Source organism: Triticum urartu, chromosome 3, assembly GCF_003073215.2.
Source record: "Triticum urartu cultivar G1812 chromosome 3, Tu2.1, whole genome shotgun sequence".
NCBI classification, from domain to species: Eukaryota; Viridiplantae; Streptophyta; class Magnoliopsida; order Poales; family Poaceae; genus Triticum; species Triticum urartu.
Genome location: NC_053024.1, coordinates 221,614,503 through 221,632,752, shown reverse-complemented (window position 1 = coordinate 221,632,752; position 18,250 = coordinate 221,614,503).

The window sequence follows — 18,250 nt, the reverse complement described above, 5'->3', positions numbered from 1 at the left end:
TATACTTAAACCAAGCAATGCATTGGCTCGTTCTATCAGTGCCACGGGATCAATATGCACAACAATTAGAATTATTATTCTCAAGACGCACACGATCGACACATTTGTCGCACTTTCACACAGATAATACTACCAAGTTTGAACTGTTTGTTATGGTTATTGTCATTTGCATTAGCATGTCATGTTTCCCAGCATGCAAGATACAGAACCAACAAATAAGATCCAAATAATAAGTACAACAAAGATGCCTACACATCTCATTGATTCCCAGATTGCAAGATTCATAACCAAAAAATAAGATTCAAATAATAAGTATAACAAAGATGCCTACACATCTCATTGATTCCCAGCTTGCAAGATTCAGAACCAACCCATTAGAGCCTTTTGATAAAGTGAATATCGGGATTAAATCCATCTTGGCTAGCCATGTCATACAACCCAAGAACTTGGCGAATGCTCTTGACAGTCACAACATCTGTAGTTGAGTATTCCTGTTTGCACAACATAGATAAGAAGAGCATGATTACTATAATAGTGGCACTCCTTGAACTCAACCTGAAGGTCCACTCGGATGAGGCCTGCCTGGAGTTCTATGATTCAATTCATGTGCCTTTTTCTGTAGTTCACCTGAAATGAAGCAATTGCATCATTCAACTAACAAGAAGTACTTGCTCTCGTGAGCTGGCAGGTTCTTCTTTAGTAGTTGCACTAAAATTGAGGAACATTAAGGTTGGATGTCCGGCTCATGTAAGGTGCAACTATCATTTTCTTATCCTTTTGTGCAATTACACTAAAATAAAGTGCCATTGTGGTGACAGTGATGTCTCATCTTGCAAAGGCTAATAAAATGTTGCACGAGATTACTAGCAGAATTTAGCGAAGATTTTGGAAACTCCAATCACCATTTTGTGCAGTTCCACCAAAATTGAGAGATGTTGCCCACGTGACATTTTAGTTGAACTGCACAAGACACTCATTCCAAAAAAAGTGTTTCGTGCAGTTCACCAAAAGGTCACAATATTAACAAGGTGAAATGGATATCCCTATCTGCACAAAAAGATATAAAGTAAAAAGTTGCTGGTCAATAAGAATATATGAAACATACATGAAATGAAAAGAAGCATCTTAATTATGTTCGTGGAAATCACGCAAGGACAATAGAAATTTTAAAACGTCAGCAATGCTTCATGTTACCGGAAGCATTACGATCAACAATGACATTCGTCAAATATGGGATTACTTTAATGGTGGCATTGCTTGTTTACCATATAGAGTAAATCAACAATAGCTAAAGAGTTGGTTTAAGGGCATGGGACCGTGGGGACACCAGGACACTCAGCAGCGTAAAGGAGCAACTTACGTATCATAGTGGGGAAAACAACAAGAGTACCATTTGTAACACATTTTAATTGCATCATATCACTGGAGGCATTAGATTAACAATAACACTGGTTAGACATGTCCTTAAGGTATCAGTGTGATCGCTCATGCGCCCTTACATTAACAACAACAAAAGGTTGGTATAAGGACATGCGACAGTGGATGCATCAGCACAATGTACCTACAAGGAGGCATAAAGTGGTGATGCCGAGTTTGTTTATGCTCTGTAAGGGCAGCAAATCTAATCCTAGAGACCTTTTCCTATGTGAGGGCAGAAAATCTAATCCTGGAGACCTTTTACTATGTGAGGGCAGCAAATCTAATCCTGGAGACCTTTTACTATGTGAGGGCAGCAAATCTAATCCTGGAGACCTTTTACTATGTGAGGGCAACAATTCTAATCCTGGAGACCTTTTACTATGTGAGAGCAACAAATCTAATCCTGGACATACTCTGTTGACTTGTCCACCAGCCGCTACTTTCTATCCTTTTTTCAACCAATAATAGATCTGTTCCTTATCCAGTTTGTACTATGTATTCCCATTATTTCCCTTTTCAACCAAGAGACCGGTTGGGTATCCGGTCTCTACTACTTTCACCATATTATTTCCTCTTTGAATCAAGTCCTAGATTCATGCTACAACTTTCCCCCCTTTCTTCGTTGTTTCCTAGTTTCGAATGCATGAAGTAGCTTTACCACTAATAGTACTAAAAATTTAGGTGGCTTTGGAAGAGCTGATGGGAGTAGAAAAAGATGCACATGCAGACACGTGGGGAGCTGGGGAAGTAGATCAAGGCCGCTTTCGAAGAACTTATACCTGAGGGTCGTTGGGATGTCGGCAGCGGTAGGTCGGATTTGCACACAATACGGCAGGGAGGAAGAAGGGTCGGAGGACCACCCGAGCCGGCGCAGTGTCGGAGAGAACATCACGAGCAGAGGATCGGGCCCCTCCGGCAGCTGTGGGTTTCCTCCCTTGCCGGCAACGACCGCATGAACGATGCACCTAGTCCTCTACACACACCAGCTGAAGGGATCTAGTCGGATCTGTTACCAGCGGTGAGTAGAAAGAAAATGTCGCTACCACTATCTTGTTTAGATCTAGAGAGGATGATAGAATGAAGAGAGCAACCCTAGTAAAGAAAGCGCACAGGCCCCTGCGTACATATATAGTGGAGTGATTATCTTTTTCTCTCCACAACAAGCGTTTCAATTTGTGTACGTGGCAATCCATGGATACATAATTAGTATACTGTACTATTTAAAAGTCGAGGGCGGGGCTTTTCCCGCACGGTAGGCGGGGCAGTTCCACCTAGTCGGTTCGACAGAGACGTGAGAAGATGAGGGAGTAGGTGTAACACCCATGATGCGGCTATATCTCCCACGTGTTGAAGCACGACATAGAGGCATAACCGCATAGTAGGCATGTCGCAAGAGGGGTAATCTTTACATCCCAGGTACTGAATATGAAGGGATAAAGAGTTGGCTTACAATCGCCACTTCACACAATACATAAATATTGCATCACATCATCCAGAATACAATCAAGGTCCGACTACGGAACAAATAAAGAAAGACAACCCCTAATGCTAGATCTCCGATCGCCCCAACTGGGCTCCTCTACTGATCGTCTCGAAAGGAAACATAGTAACGAAAAGGTCTTCGTCGAGCTCCCCTTGAGCTCGGTTGCGTCACCTACACTGGTATCATCGGCACCTGCAAACTGGTTTTGGAAGTAACTGTGAGTCACGGGGACTCAGCAATCTCACACCCTCGCGATCAAGACTATTTAAGCTTAAGGGGAGGAAAAGGTAGTGAGATGGAGCTGCAGCAAGCACTAGCATATATGGTGGCTAACTTACTCAAAAGATAGCGAGAAGAGAAACAAAGCACGGTCGTAAACCGGAAGTGATCAAGAAGTTATCCTGAAACTACATACGTTCAAGCATAACACAAGACTGTGTTCTCTTCCCGGACTCGGCCGAAAAGAGACCATCACGGTTACACACGCGGTTGATTCATTTTAATTAAGTTAAGTGTCAAGTTTTCTGCAACCGGATATTAACAAATTCCCATCTGCCCATAACCGCGAGCACGGATTTCGAAAGTCCAAAACCCTACAGGGGTGTCCCAACTTAGCCCATCACAAGCTCTCACTGTCAACGAAGGATATTCCTTCTCCCAGGAAGACCCGATCAGACTCGGAATCCCGGTTACAAGACATTTCGACAATGGTAAAACAAGACCAGCAAGACCACCCGCAGTGCTGACAAATCCCGATAGGAGCTGCACATATCTCGTTCTCAGGGCGCACCAGATAAGCTAAGCATACAGGAACCCACGTAACCCAAGTTTCCAAGGGACGACCCCGCACGGTGCCCTAGTTTGGACCAACACTCAGAGGAGCACTGGCCCGGGGGTTTAAACTAAAGATAACCCTTGAGTCTGCAGAACCCAAGGGAAAAAGGCTTAGGTGGCAAATGGTAAAACCAAGGTTGGGCCTTGCTGGAGGAGTTTTATTCAAAGCGAACTATCAAGGGGTTCCCATAACACCCAACCGTGTAAGGAACGCAAAATCAAGGAACATAACACTGGTATGACGAAAACTAGGGCGGCAAGAGTGGAACAAAACACCAGGCATAAGGCCGAGCCTTCCACCCTTTACCAAGTATATAGGTGTATTAAAGTAAACAAGATATAATAATGATATCCCAACAATAACCATGCTCCAACAAGGAACAAACTTCATCTTCACCTGCAACTAGCAACGCTATAAGAGGGGCTGAGCAAAGCGGTAACATAGCCAAACAACGGTTTGCTAGGAAAGGTGGGTTAGAGGCTTGGCATGGCAATATGGGAGGCATGATATAGCAAGTGGTAGGTATCACAGCATAGCAAATAGAGCGAACAACTAGCAAGCAAAGATAGAAGTGATTTCGAGGGTATGGTCATCTTGCCTGCAAAGTTCTCCGAGTTAACAAAAGCTTGATCCTCATAAGCATACTCAACGGGTTCCTCGATCACGTACTCGTCTCCTGGCTCTACCCAAATCAGGAACACAAGCAAAGGAAAACAACAATCAACCACGGTGCAATGCGCAAGCAACATGATGCAAAACATGACATGATATGCAGGATGTGATATGCAATGCATATGCATGCTCCAGAAGGAAAAGGTCGAACCAGGCCTCACCTTGGAAAACCAAGAGTGTCGCTGGAAAGATGAGTTGATTTCGGTCGAAATCGATATAAGGATCACCGGAATCGGATGCACGATTTGCAAATAGCAAGCAAAACAATAATGACACAATTCTGCGATTAACAGCACGATGCCATCTAGAATGCAACAAGAAGCTAAGCTACTGCACTCCAACATAGCAACAAAGCACATGGCAGTGATCTACTCAAGATTCTTGACAAAAATGAACACTGATCTACGGCTAAAACACACAAGAGCAGGTTCAAACAAGCATGGCAAAAGTGCAAAAGATATCAGCTTCACAGACTTAGTGAAAATACTAACATGCTAGTAATTAACATCAGGAAGCAATGTTTAGAGCAAGATAACAACATGATACAAGAACAGAACATAGCAATACAAGGCATGGCATGAATCTACTCAAAGAATAGAACAAAAGTCCCTTACTGACCATAAGCCAAAAAGGATCAGAAGATATGATGGCACCCATGTAAACATAGCAAGTTTCGTTAACAGATTCAGACTTAGCAGAAAACTGGACATGGTAAAAACAGAATTATGAAGGCCTCTTTGCGATCTCGATTCACTCGTCACAAGGAATTCCATTGCAAGATAAGCATAGCAATAGTAAGAAGACATGTTCATGAAGCTAACCATGACAAGAACAAACTCATAGCATGCATGGATCAACTACAACAACCTTGGCAAAATTGATTAACACGTAAACAATCTTCCAGGAACATTTTATAGCAAAAGTAGACCAAGATTGAGTCATGCTAGGGCACTCCATAAATGCAAACAGGGACATGGATGGATAGGGCATGACCATATGTCCAAATCATCCTTACTGAACATACTCAAAAGAAGCATGGATCTCACTGTAGCAACATGAATACACGACATAAAAATAACAGCAGGGTAAAGACTGTGAAATTCCAAGTCCCTGAAATCAGCAATATCACGGTAGCTACTTTGCATGCTTGTGCTAGGCACCACATTGATCACAAAAAATACATGGCATACACCCCTGTAAATATGGCATGGCATAGCCCAAAACACATGCAGAGCTCATGCCCATATGCAGCACACGACAAATGTAGCAAACATGACAAATGCCCATACTTTGCTAAGAATCAGCACCTAACATTTTATAGCACTCTTGCATCAACGATTTGAGCATCAAGATGGACTCAAACAAGCATGGCACAATGTAACAAAATGAAGAGCACATCATGATGAATATTTTGATATATCATGCAAGCAAAACGGAGCTACGGATGAGGAGTTATGGCAGGTTGAACAGGGCTTGAAAATATGCCAGAAAATCACTTAGAGGAAAATCTCACCCTCCGGATCTAGGGTTGACCCGGCACGGATTTCAATGCAGATCCAGGCTCGCTGGAGTTTGTCGTCGGAGGAGACGCGGAGGTGGCCGGAGCAGGTCCGGCGGGTCAGATCCGTCCCAGACCTTGCCGGATCCGGGCGCGGCTGCGGTGAGGAGGCGCGCTCCGGTCGTTGGCGACGGGCGGCGAACTCAGGCGCGAAGGCGGTGGGGAACGGCGCTGCAAGCGGCGGGCGGCGACGCACGGTCATCGAAGGGAGGCGGGGCGGCGCGCGGCGTGGAGGCGGACGACGGAGGGGAACGGGGCGGCGCGGTGGCGCGCGGTTGACCCGTGCCGCGGCGGGCCTCGCGGTGAGGAGGAGAGAGAGGAGGCGGGCGCGGGCGAGGTGGCGCGCTACGGTTGGTGGAGAGCAGCGGTGGGGTGACGTGGCGTCTCCTGGTTGGTCGGGGTGAGGTGACCGGCGGACATGTCCGGCATCGGGCAAATTGTCCGGTGGCGCGGAGGAGGATTGGATCTAGGGTTTCGCCCGAAAATTGGACGAGGAAGACCTTTTTATAACTAGGAGGAGGTAGGAGTGTCCAAATGGAGTGCGGTCTTCGGCCACACGATCGTGATCAAACGGCCGAGAGGATGGAGGGGGTTTGGATGGGTTATTGGGCCACTTTGTAGGGGTGTTGGGTTGCATCACACACGAGGCCTTTACGGTTCCCCGGTTAACCGTTGGAGTATCAAACGGACTCCAAATGGCACGAAACTTGACAGGCGGTTTACCGGTGGTGTACCAAGGCCGCTTGGCAAATCTCGGTCCATTCCGGGAAAGTTTAACACATGCACACGAAAAGAAACAAAAGAGGGCGCCGGAGGACGTAGGAGTGTCGGAATGCAAAGCGGACAACGGGGAAAATGCTCGGATGCATGAGACGAACACGTATGCAAATGCGATGCACATGATGACATTATATCAGATACATGACATGGACAAAATGCAAAACAAAGACAAAACCCAACCACGAATCTCATAACTTAAAGCTGAAAATGGCAAGTGTCGGAGTACAAATATGGCAAATTACATCCGGGGCGTTACAGTAGGCTGCTGCAAATGTAGGGACGTGTGATTTGACAACGAGTTACCGCTGGACAGGTGGGGCCCGGTGATTTCACTTGCCATTATCATTTTAACTGCGGCGCTACAACAGGCGTGAGTCTCCCGATTCCTGACCACCTCCATACAGGTGCCTCTCCCGATGCTCCACCATGTAGAGGATGGCTCTTCCATGAGAGCTCACTCCTCCACTTTTTCCTTGCCTCTTTCCCCCACATATGCAAAAATGCCATGTAAAGCGGGCTTATAGCCCACTATTGTACTTGATCCTACAGGTGCTAAGCCTGCCACATAGGCATAAAGTCCGATGTAGCAAGTTAATTAAGAAGAGAGAGACTAGTTTGGTGACCCTAGGAAGAAACGGTGCTAAGCGCGTGTACCTAGACGAAGCAAACTTAGCAACAAAAAAGTAAGCACCTATGCATTGGGTACTTGTGTTGCTAAGCCATTTAATGCCCATAGCACCTCATCTAGGCACCATTTCATTGGAAGAGGTCACTCATTGGCAAATGCAATAAATACTACGAAGAAAGAGATAGAGAGAAGTAAACAAAAATACTCTCATAGCCAACCTTATAACTAACCTTGTTGTAGTATGAGTGACTAAGTGATGACTATGTATGACATGCCAACATCATATAGCCAAACACACCGTGTTAAGTTGTTTGGTTGTGACTAAATTAGCCAAAGATTGCCCCAACTAAGGTTAGGAAAGTTTGACCAACTTAGGTGAGTGTTTGGTTCGAGCCACATCTTTGGCAAGCCAACTTGGGCCCCACATGGCATACACACAAAAAGTGTGGCAAGATTCCCTTAGGCTTGCCAACTTGTGGCTCTTATTTTGATGAACTAACATTAGGCAAGTTTGGCAAAAATGTGTGGCAAAGTGTGGCAATGCTGGTCCTAGAACCAAACAGCCCCTAGGCCTAACCATGCCACACTTTGCCATACAATATTGCCACACTTGCCTAAGGTTATAGTTCTTCAAAATGAGAGCCACAAGTTTGCAATCCTAAGGGAATGTTGCCACACTTTTTGAGTGTATATGATGTGGGACCCTAGTATGGATTGCCTAAGGTGTGGCTTGAACCAAACACCCACCCAAGTTGGTCAAACTTTCCTAACCTTAGGTGTGGCAACCTTAGGCAAACTTAGTCTCAAACCTAAACCTCCAAGGGCGCGACCACGCGAGCGAGGCGACGGTCGTGGTAGGCACGACCATGATACGGGCTGCTGGCAGCCCTTGGATCTGAGATCGAATGGTCGCATGCTAAGTTTCTGAAAATTTGTAGAATAACCCTCTAGGATAGGATATTTACCCATAGGTCTAGAATCACGCCATGCAACCGTTCGATCTCCGATCCAAGGGCTCTCGGAAACTTCTTATCACCTGTAATTTTCCCGATGGTTGACATGACATCGAAAGCCATTTAATTGGGCGTTGAGTAGACATGACATCTAATTGGGCCCCCATAGTACTGTGCATGAATCCATTTATCCACCAGGCAAGCCACTACCCTGCCGTTCGCGCGTGCCCCAGTCGGCATTTTTACAATCGATAAACCGCTCCTAGTCATCCCGTCCTTTCACATTACGACAGTTCCACTAATCCTAACCCTCCTCCCAAATCCATGGCGTCCCAAATCTTCATGGGCAGCGGTGATTACAAGGTTATAACCATCACCGGCGATGAGTTCAACGTCATCTACACCCGTTCTTTCAATGCCTTGATCTCTTCAGACGCATGTTCGAAAACTCAAATGATAAGTGGGTCGCTAGGATAGATGTTGAGTACACCACAGTCCTAGGAAAAGAGAAGAATCTAAAGGAGTAAGAGAGGAAGAAGCCCGTCGTGATCCAGGTTTGCATGCATGACTTATGCTTGGTCTACCACATATGCCATGCAGACGTTGAGTGTGAGGAATTTAAGTAGTTCCTCAAGGGTGGTGGAGTCAAATTCGTTACTGTAGACTTTACGAACGACATAACAATCCTGGAATGGATAGGCCTCATTGTAGGCAAACCCTTCGATATCTAGAATAATGGGCTGGTGTCCTCCCATGATAAGCCTTCAATGCTGACCCTGGCAGGAGCCATGGTTCATCCTTCGTACGGTAAACTGAAGAAACCTCCGCACACGTTTCATCATGCATGGTAGTGGAATGTACTAGATATAGACCACATCCACTACGCTGCAATGGATGGCTACCTTTGTTTCTATATCTACAAGGGTTGGATGAAGAGCAAGAGCCAAGTGTTCGGTTCAAGCAAAGAAGTATCGGCCAAGAGGAAGAGGGACAAGGATGAAGTCGAGAACGTGGACGAGGACTCCGAGTAAGGTGGCAGTGTCGTTACTCATGGTGGTTCTAATGCAGTGTCTACTGGATTAGTTGCTTAGTTTAATTTATGGTGTGCTTAGTTTTATTTGAGGGGTGTGTTGCGCTGAGCCCCCAGCAGAACTATGTTATGTTCCTGCTCGTTACTTTAACTCTTCAGTACGTACATACTAGTATTTCTTACAGTTCATCTTTTAGTTGGTATAGTACTATGACTACCACTCGTTTCTTCACATTATATACGTACAATATATATGGCCAACATCATATAGCCAGCAGTTTAGTTGTCAAAGAATTTCAGGGTGCTTAGTTTTGTCAAAGAATTTCAGGGTGCTTAGTTTTATTTGAGGGGTTTGTTTTGCTGGACACCATTGTTGTGACTCAAATCTCTTTTGCCATGTTATAATGACATAAATACTGATGGAACAACATGCCATCTCCCCCTCTATGTTACTATAGTAAAATAAAGTGTGGGGCCTACTTGATCCCAACAACGTTCTTATTTTGCTGTAAAATTGTTCGCTTGGTTACTCCTGACAAGCAGGGACACACTTATCATTGTGAGAATCGGCTTATTTTTGTCATGTAACATGGTCAATGGGTTTGACGTGAAAATCACAATGTCTAATGGCATTTCTGAGCAAACATCTAACTTAACGATGGCATTTTGAGATATCTAATTGTATTTTGAGCAGGCATCTCACGGATCGATGGCATTTTTGAGTAGTTGTAACTTCTAATGGCAAAACTGAGTAATGATACACAACTAGTGGGATAGCTTGTCGTAGTATTAGTATAAGCAAAAGCCTGTCCTCGTTTGCGAGCCACCGCGCGCATGGGCGAGGGAGAAGGCGTGTAGTAGTAAAATCAAGCTTCTCCTCATTGTACGAGTTGACGCGACACATCATAGCACTGGCCCCACATGGTTGCCTCTAAACTTGGCTAAAAGACCCATAGTGTAGAATACTCCATTTGCTAGAACCTCTAACATTTACCCCACCACAAATTAAAATATATATTCCTATCTTGACCAGATGAGCGTGCAAATTACAATCACCAGGATAACAGCTAGGGCCAGAAGATTATTTTAATAAAAAAGCATGGAGCCGACCCCAAAGATTTTAAGCTTACAGGCACGGTACACGCTATCCTGGACTACTCTACACATGAAACTGCCACTCGAGCGTTCAGGATGCACTTGGCTCTTCGCCTCTTCAGGAAGTCGAACAATGATGGTGTACTATTGCAGTGGAGGAGTACTACAGTATGCTTCTGGCTATCTGACACTGACTGAACAGTTGCATGTCCATCGCGTGCGGGACGGAGAGCGTGTAGCGAACGAAAGCTTCTCCTAGTCCTGCCAGCCACCGCGCTCATGGGAGAGGGAGGGACGCAGCTTCATTGACTTATTGCTTCTGCCTATGCGTGCATGACTGGTGGGCCCAACAGGCAGGTGGTGCACCTATCATGCAGCCAAAGGCAGGTGCATCCATCGGAGCTCAGTCCGCGAGGGAGAGGGCGTTGTAGTAATCAAACGTCTCGGTCTTGTACGAGTTGACGCGACACATCAAAGCACTGGACTCGATATATTTCAATAATTTGCGTTTACCGATGCATGACGTGACTCTCCTTTTTATATGTGCATGTGTTGATTTAATGCACCTTGAAGTAGTATGCATATTATGTGACGGTAAAGCTTTGTAATGCCTCGGCCCTAATAAAGTGATAGATGGTTGTGCACGAGGAGGGAGAGATCATGCAGATGGAACAGGACCCGACGATGGAGCTCTCTGTGGTTTCGATGGACCTCAGCTTGCTCCACTGCCCCTTGTGCCTCCGCCCTTGAAGCCTCCAGTGTATGAGGTTTGAATACACCTCGTCCATTTGGCTGATCGACCAAGGTGCATGTTTCTTGATTAATGTGTTGTTCGATTGATTTGTGCAGTGCAAGGGAGGGCACTTGGCCTGCACGGACTACTGCGTCGAGCGCCCCGGGAACCAGCGGCAGTGCCAGAAGTGCGAGCGCGGCGGTGGCTTCGACGTGCGGAACACGACGGTGGATGCCGTCCTCTCCTCGGTAAGGGTGGAGTGCCGCAGGAAGGCTGTGGGCTCTATGTCACTTACCACAAGCTCACCGATCACCAGAGCATGTGTCCATTCGCCCCCTGCAAATGCCCCGTGCCCGTTTGCGGCTACGAAGGCCCGCCGCCAGCGCTCTCCCACCACATCAGCACCGTGCATCCCATGCCCATGCACAGGCACTGGTGCGCGTCGGTCCTAAACAAACGGTTTTAACCCCTTTCCGCGACGGCATTTGGAACCATCGCCATGTGAGGGTGGGCGATAGTGGGGTCCTTCCCACACGACCCAGAAACCATCAGGGATATGTCCTCCTAGTCGGCACGCTCGGCAAAGTGAGAACTTGTGCGACTGGCGAGCGCTCAAATACGGAAATACGTAAAGTAGAGCTAAAATATACAATTATACGGCAAAATTGTTTCCGGTCGCAAGTACATCCCACACAGTTAGTCCCCGCTAAAGGTTTCCGTTCGTATGTACATCCCACACAGTCTCTCCGAAGAAAATGTTTCCGTTCACAGGTACATCACACACAATTTTTCCCGTTAAATTGTTTGAGTTGTTGAATGTATCACACATGGTCCATAGAAGAAACTGTGTGGCAAAGGCTATCCATCACACAAAATTTTTATGTGGTAAACGTTTGCGCAAGGTGGCCTAACACAAACAGTTTTCAAGAGAAAGTCATGTGTGATTGTTCATTGATCCAACACGGTTTATTTCTAGAAACTGTGTGCGTTGCCTGAGGTCATCGCCGACGGTATTTTTTCAACAACCGTTTGGAATAACAAAACCCGATTAGCAGGCTAATTCACCATTAGCAGGATAATTATCTGATTATTCATAATCCATTTATTAATCTAATTGACATATCATATTAAGAACACAATATATTTCATTTCCATATTTGTTGGGGAACACAGTAATTTCAAAAAAATTCCTATGCATATGCAAGACCATGGTGATGTACCCTCGTAGACCGAAAGCGGAAGTGTTATGACAACGCAGTTGATGTAGTTGTACGTCTTCACGATCGACCGATCCTCAGTACCGAACGTATAGCACCTCCGAGATTTGCACACGTTCAGCTCAGTGACGTCCCATGAACTCATGATCCAGTAGAGCTTCAAGGGGGAGCTTCGTCAGCACGATGGCGTGATGACAGTGTTGATGAAGCTACCGACGCAGGGCTTCGCCTAAGCATAGCTACGATATGACCGAGGTGGATTATGGTGGAGGGGGGCACGGCACACGGCTAAAAGATCAATGATCAACTTGTGTGTCTATGGGGTGCCCCTGGCCACGTATATAAAGGAGTGGAGGTGGGGGGAGGGCCAGACCTCCTATGGCGTGCCCTGGGGAGTCCTCCTCCCACCGGGAGCAGGATTCCCCTCCTTCCATGTAGTAGGAGTAGGAGAGAAGGAAAGGAAAAAGAGAAGAGAAGGAAGGAGGGGGCGCCACCCCTCCCCCTAGTCAAATTCAGACTAGACCTTGGGGGGCAGCCTCCTCTCTCTCTTTCCCCTAAAGCCCAATAAAGCCCATATACTCCCCGGCGAATTCTCCCAACTCTCCGATACACCGAAAAATACCGGAATCACTCGGAACCTTTCCGATGTCCGAATATAGTCGTACAATATATCGATCTTTACGTCTCGACCAGTTCGAGACTCCTCGTCATGTCCCCGATCTCATCCGAGACCCTGAACTACCTTCGGTACATCAAAATGCATAAACTCATATTACCGATCGTCACCGAACGTTAAGCGTGCGGACCCCACGGGTTCGAGAACTATGTAGACATGACCGAGACTCGTCTCCGGTCAATAACCAATAGCGGAACCTGGATGCTCATATTGTCTCCTACATATTCTACGAAGATCTTTATTGGTCAAACCGCATAACAACATACGTTGTTCCCTTTGTCATCGGTATGTTACTTGCCCAAGATTCGATCGTCGGTATCTCAATACCTAGTTCAATCTTGTTATCGGCAAGTCTCTTCACTCATTCCGTAGTACATCATCCCGCAACTAACTCATTAGTTGCATTGCTTGCAAGGCTTAAAGTGATGTGCATTACAGAGGGCCCAGAGATACCTCTCCGACAATCGGAGTAACAAATCCTAATCTTGATCTATGCCAACTCAACAAGTACCATCGGAGACACCTGTAGAGCACCTTTATAATCACCTAGTTATGTTGTGACGTTTGGTAGCACACAAGGTGTTCCTCCGGTATTCGGGAGTTGCATAATCTCATTGTCATAGGACCATGTATAAATCATGAAGAAAGCAATAACAACAAACTAAACGATCATCGTGCTAAGCTAAAGGATGGGTCAAGTCAATCACATCATTCTCTAATGATGTGACCTCGTTAATCAAATGACAACTCATGTCTATGGTTAGGAAACATAACCAACATTGATTCAACCAGCTAGTCAAGTAGAGGCATACTAGTGGCAATCTGTTTGTCTATGTATTCACACATATATTAAGTTTCCGGTTAATACAATTCTAGCATGAATAATAAACATTTATCATGATATAAGGAAATATAACTAACAACTTTATTATTGCCTCTAGGGCATAATTCCTTCAGTCTCTCACTTGCACTAGAGTCAATAATCTAGTTCACATCTTTATGTGATTAGTTCACATCTCCATGTGACTAATACCCAAAGGGTTTACTAGAGTCAATAATCTAGTTCACATCGCTATGTGATTAACACCCAAAGAGTGATCATGTTTTTCTTGTGAGAGAAATTTAGTCAACGGGTCTGCCACATTCAGAGCCATATGTATTTTGGAAATTTTCTATGTCTACAATGCTTTGCATGGAGTTACTCTAGCTAATTGCTCCCACTTTCAATATGTATCCAGATCAAGACTTAGAGTCATCTAGATCAATGTAAAAAGCTTGCATCGACGTAACTCTTTACGATGAACTCTTTTATCACCTCCATAACCGAGAAATATTTCCTTAGTCCTCTAAGGATAATTTTGACTGATGTCCAGTGATCTACTCCTAGATCACTATCATACTCCTTTGCCAAACTCAGGGCAGGGTATACAATAGGTCTGGTACATAGCATGACATACTTTATAGAACCTATGACTGAGGCATAGGGAATGACTTTTCATTCTCTTTCTATTTTCTGCCGTGGTCGGGTTTTGAGTCTTTACTCAACTTCACACCTTGCAACACAGGCAAGAACTCCTTCTTTGACTGTTCCATTTTGAACTACATCAAAACCTTGTCAAGGTATGTACTCATTGAAAATATATCAAGCGTCTTGATCTATCTCTATAGATCTTGATGCTCAATATGTAAGTAGCTTCACTGAGGTATTTCTTTGAAAAACTCCTTTCAAACACTCCTTTATGCTTTCTAGAAAATTCTACATTATTTCCGATCAACAATATGTCACTTACATATACTTATCAGGAATGATGTAGTGCTCCCACTCGCTTTCTTGTAAATACAGGCTTCATCACAAGTCTATATAAAAGCATATGCTTTGATCACTTTATCAAAGTATATATTCCAACTCCGAGATGGTTGCACCAGTCCATAGATGGATCGCAGGAGCTTGCACACTTTGTTTGCACCTTTAGGATTGACCTTCTGGTTGCATCATATACAACTCTTCTTTAAGAAATCAATTAAGGAATACAATTTTGACATCCATTTGCTAGATTTCATAAAATGCGGCAATTGCTAACGTGATTTGGATAGACTTTTAAGCATCAATACGAGTGAGAAAATCTCATTGTAGTCAACACCTTGAACTTGTCGAAAACATTTTGCGACAATTCGAGCTTTGTAGATAGTAACACTACTATCATTGTCCGTCTTCCTCTTTAAGATCCATTTATTCTGAATGACTCACCGATCAACGGGCAAGTCAATCAAAGTCCATACTTTGTTCTCATACATGGATCCCATCTTAGATTTCATGGCCTCAAGCCATTTTGCGGAATCTGGGCTCATCATCGCTTCCTCATAGTTTGTAGGGTCGTCATGGTCTAGTAACATGACTTCCAGAACAGGATTACCGTACAACTCTGGTGCGGACCGTACTCTGGTTGACCTACAAGGTTCGGTAGTAACATGATCTAAAGTTTCATGATCATCATCATTAACTTCCTCACTAATTAGTGTAGGAATCACTAGAACTGATTTCTGTGATGAACTACTTTCCAATTCGGGAGAAGGTACAATTACCTCATCAAGTTCTACATTCCTCCCACTCACTTCTTTAGAGAGAAACTCCTTCTCTATAAAGGATCCATTCTTAGCAACGAATATCTTGCCATCGGATATGTGATAGAAGGTGTACCCAACAGTTTCTTTTGGGTATCCCATGAAGACGCACTTCTCTGATTTGGGTTTGAGCTTATCAGGATGAAACTTTTCACATAAGCATCGTAACCCCAAACTTTAAGAAATGACAGCTTTGGTTTCTTGGCAAACCATAGTTCATACGGTGTCATCTCAACGGATTTAGATGGTGCCCTATTTAACGCGAATGCAGCTGCAAATTAGTAAGAGACATCATAGATCGCACAATATCTAGTAAAGTGCGATTACGACGTTCGGACACACCATTACGTTGTGGTGTTCCAGGTAGGATGAGTTGCGAAACTATTCCACATTGTTTCAAATGAAGACCAAACTCGTAACTCAAATATTCTCCTCCACGATCTGATCATAGAAACTTTATTTTCTTGTTACGATGGTTTTCCACTTCACTCTAAAATTCATTGAACTTTTCAAATGTTTCAGACTTATGTTTAATCAAGTAGATGTACCCATATCTGCTCAAATCATCTGTGAAGGTCAGAAAATAATGATACCCGCCGTGAGCCTCAACACTCATCGGACCCCATACATCAGTATGTATTATTTACAATAAGTCAGTTGCTCGCTCCATTGTTCCGGAGAACAGAGTCTTAGTCATCTTGCCCATGAGGCATGGTTCGCAAGCATCAAGTGATTCATAATCAAGTGATTCCAAAATCCCATTAGCATAGAGTTTCTTCATGCTCTTTACACCAATATGACTTAAACGGCAGTGCCACAAATAAGTTGCACTATCATTATTAACTTTGCATCTTTTGGCTTCAGTATTATAAATATGTGTATCACTATGATCGAGATTCAATAAACCATTCACCTTGGGTGTATGACCACAGAAGGTTTTATTCATGTAAAGAGAATAACAATTATTCTTTGACTTAAATGAATAACCGTATTGCAATAAACATGATGCAATCACATTATGCTCAACGCAAACACCAAATAACATTTATTTTAGGTTCAACACTAACCCCGAAGGTAAAGAGAGTGTGCGATGGTGATTAAGGGAGTCCTGGATTAGGGGCTACCCGGACAGCCAGGTTATATCCTTTGGCCGGACTATTGGACTATGAAGATACAAGATTGAAGACTTTGTCCCGTGTCCGGATGGGACTCTCCTTGGGATGGAAGGCAAGCTTGGCAATACGGATATGTAGATCTCCTTCCTTGTAACCGACTCTGTGTAACCTTAGCCCCCTCTGGTGTCTATATAAACCGGAGGGTTTTAGTCCGTAGGACAAGATACAATCATACCATAGGCTAGCTTCTAGGGTTTAGCCTCTCCAATCTCGTGGTAGATCAACTATTGTACTACTCATATTATCAAGAACAATCAAGAAGGACGTAGGGTTTCACCTCCATCAAGAGGGCCCGAACTTGGGTAAAATATCGTGTCCCCTGCCTCCTGTTACCATCCGCCTTAGACGCACAGTACGGGACCCCCTACTCGAGATCCGCCGGTTTTGACACCGACATTGGTGCTTTCATTGAGAGTTCTTCATTAGGCTTGATGGCTCCTTCGATCATCGATAGCGATGCAGTCCATGGTGAGACTTTTCTCCGCGGACAAATCTTTGTATTCGGCAGCTTCGCACTGCGGGCCAACTCGCTTGGCCATCTGGAGCAGATCGAGAGTTACGCCCCTGGCCACCATGTCAGGTTTGGAAGCTTAAATTACACGGCTGACATCTGCAGAGACTTGATCTTCGACAAATTCGAGCCCCTGCCGAGTATGACGCACGGTCACGATGAGCATGATTTAGCTCTACCATCAGACAGTGTGCAGGATATCACACCGGCAACCGCTCCAACCCTCAATTCGGAGCCGATTGCGCTATCCACGGACGGGGGGATAGACCCCGCCATGGAGGCCACATTCTCAGCGGCGATCGAGCCGAGTACCGACCTTACCCTTCACGAGAGCCGTGACGCCAAATTGTCAGATTCTTCCCTGGCCACGGACTCCGAACCGCCTGCGCCCGTGCCTATCGAACCGGACTGGGCGTCGATCATGAGTTCACCTCCGCGGATATCTTTCGGCACTAGCCCTTCGGCGACATGCTGAACTCATTAAGGTCTCTCTCCCTGTCCGGAGAGTCCTGGAAGAACTATGTTCGACAGGATTGGGATGCGGATGGCGAAGAAATTCACCGCCCACCCACCACCCACTTAGTAGCCACTGTCGACAATTTGACCGACATGCTCGACTTCGACTTCGAAGACATCGACGGTATGGACGACGATGCGGGAGACGAAGAGGAACCACTGCCCACAGGGCACTGGACAGCCACCTCATCATATGATATATACATGGTGGACACACCCAAAGAAGGGAATGGCGACGGGACAACGGAGGATGACCCCTCCAAGAAGCAACCCAAGCGCCGACGTTAGCGGCGCCGCTCTAAGTCTCGCCAAAGCGAAAGCGGTCACACCGGCACAGGAGATAATAG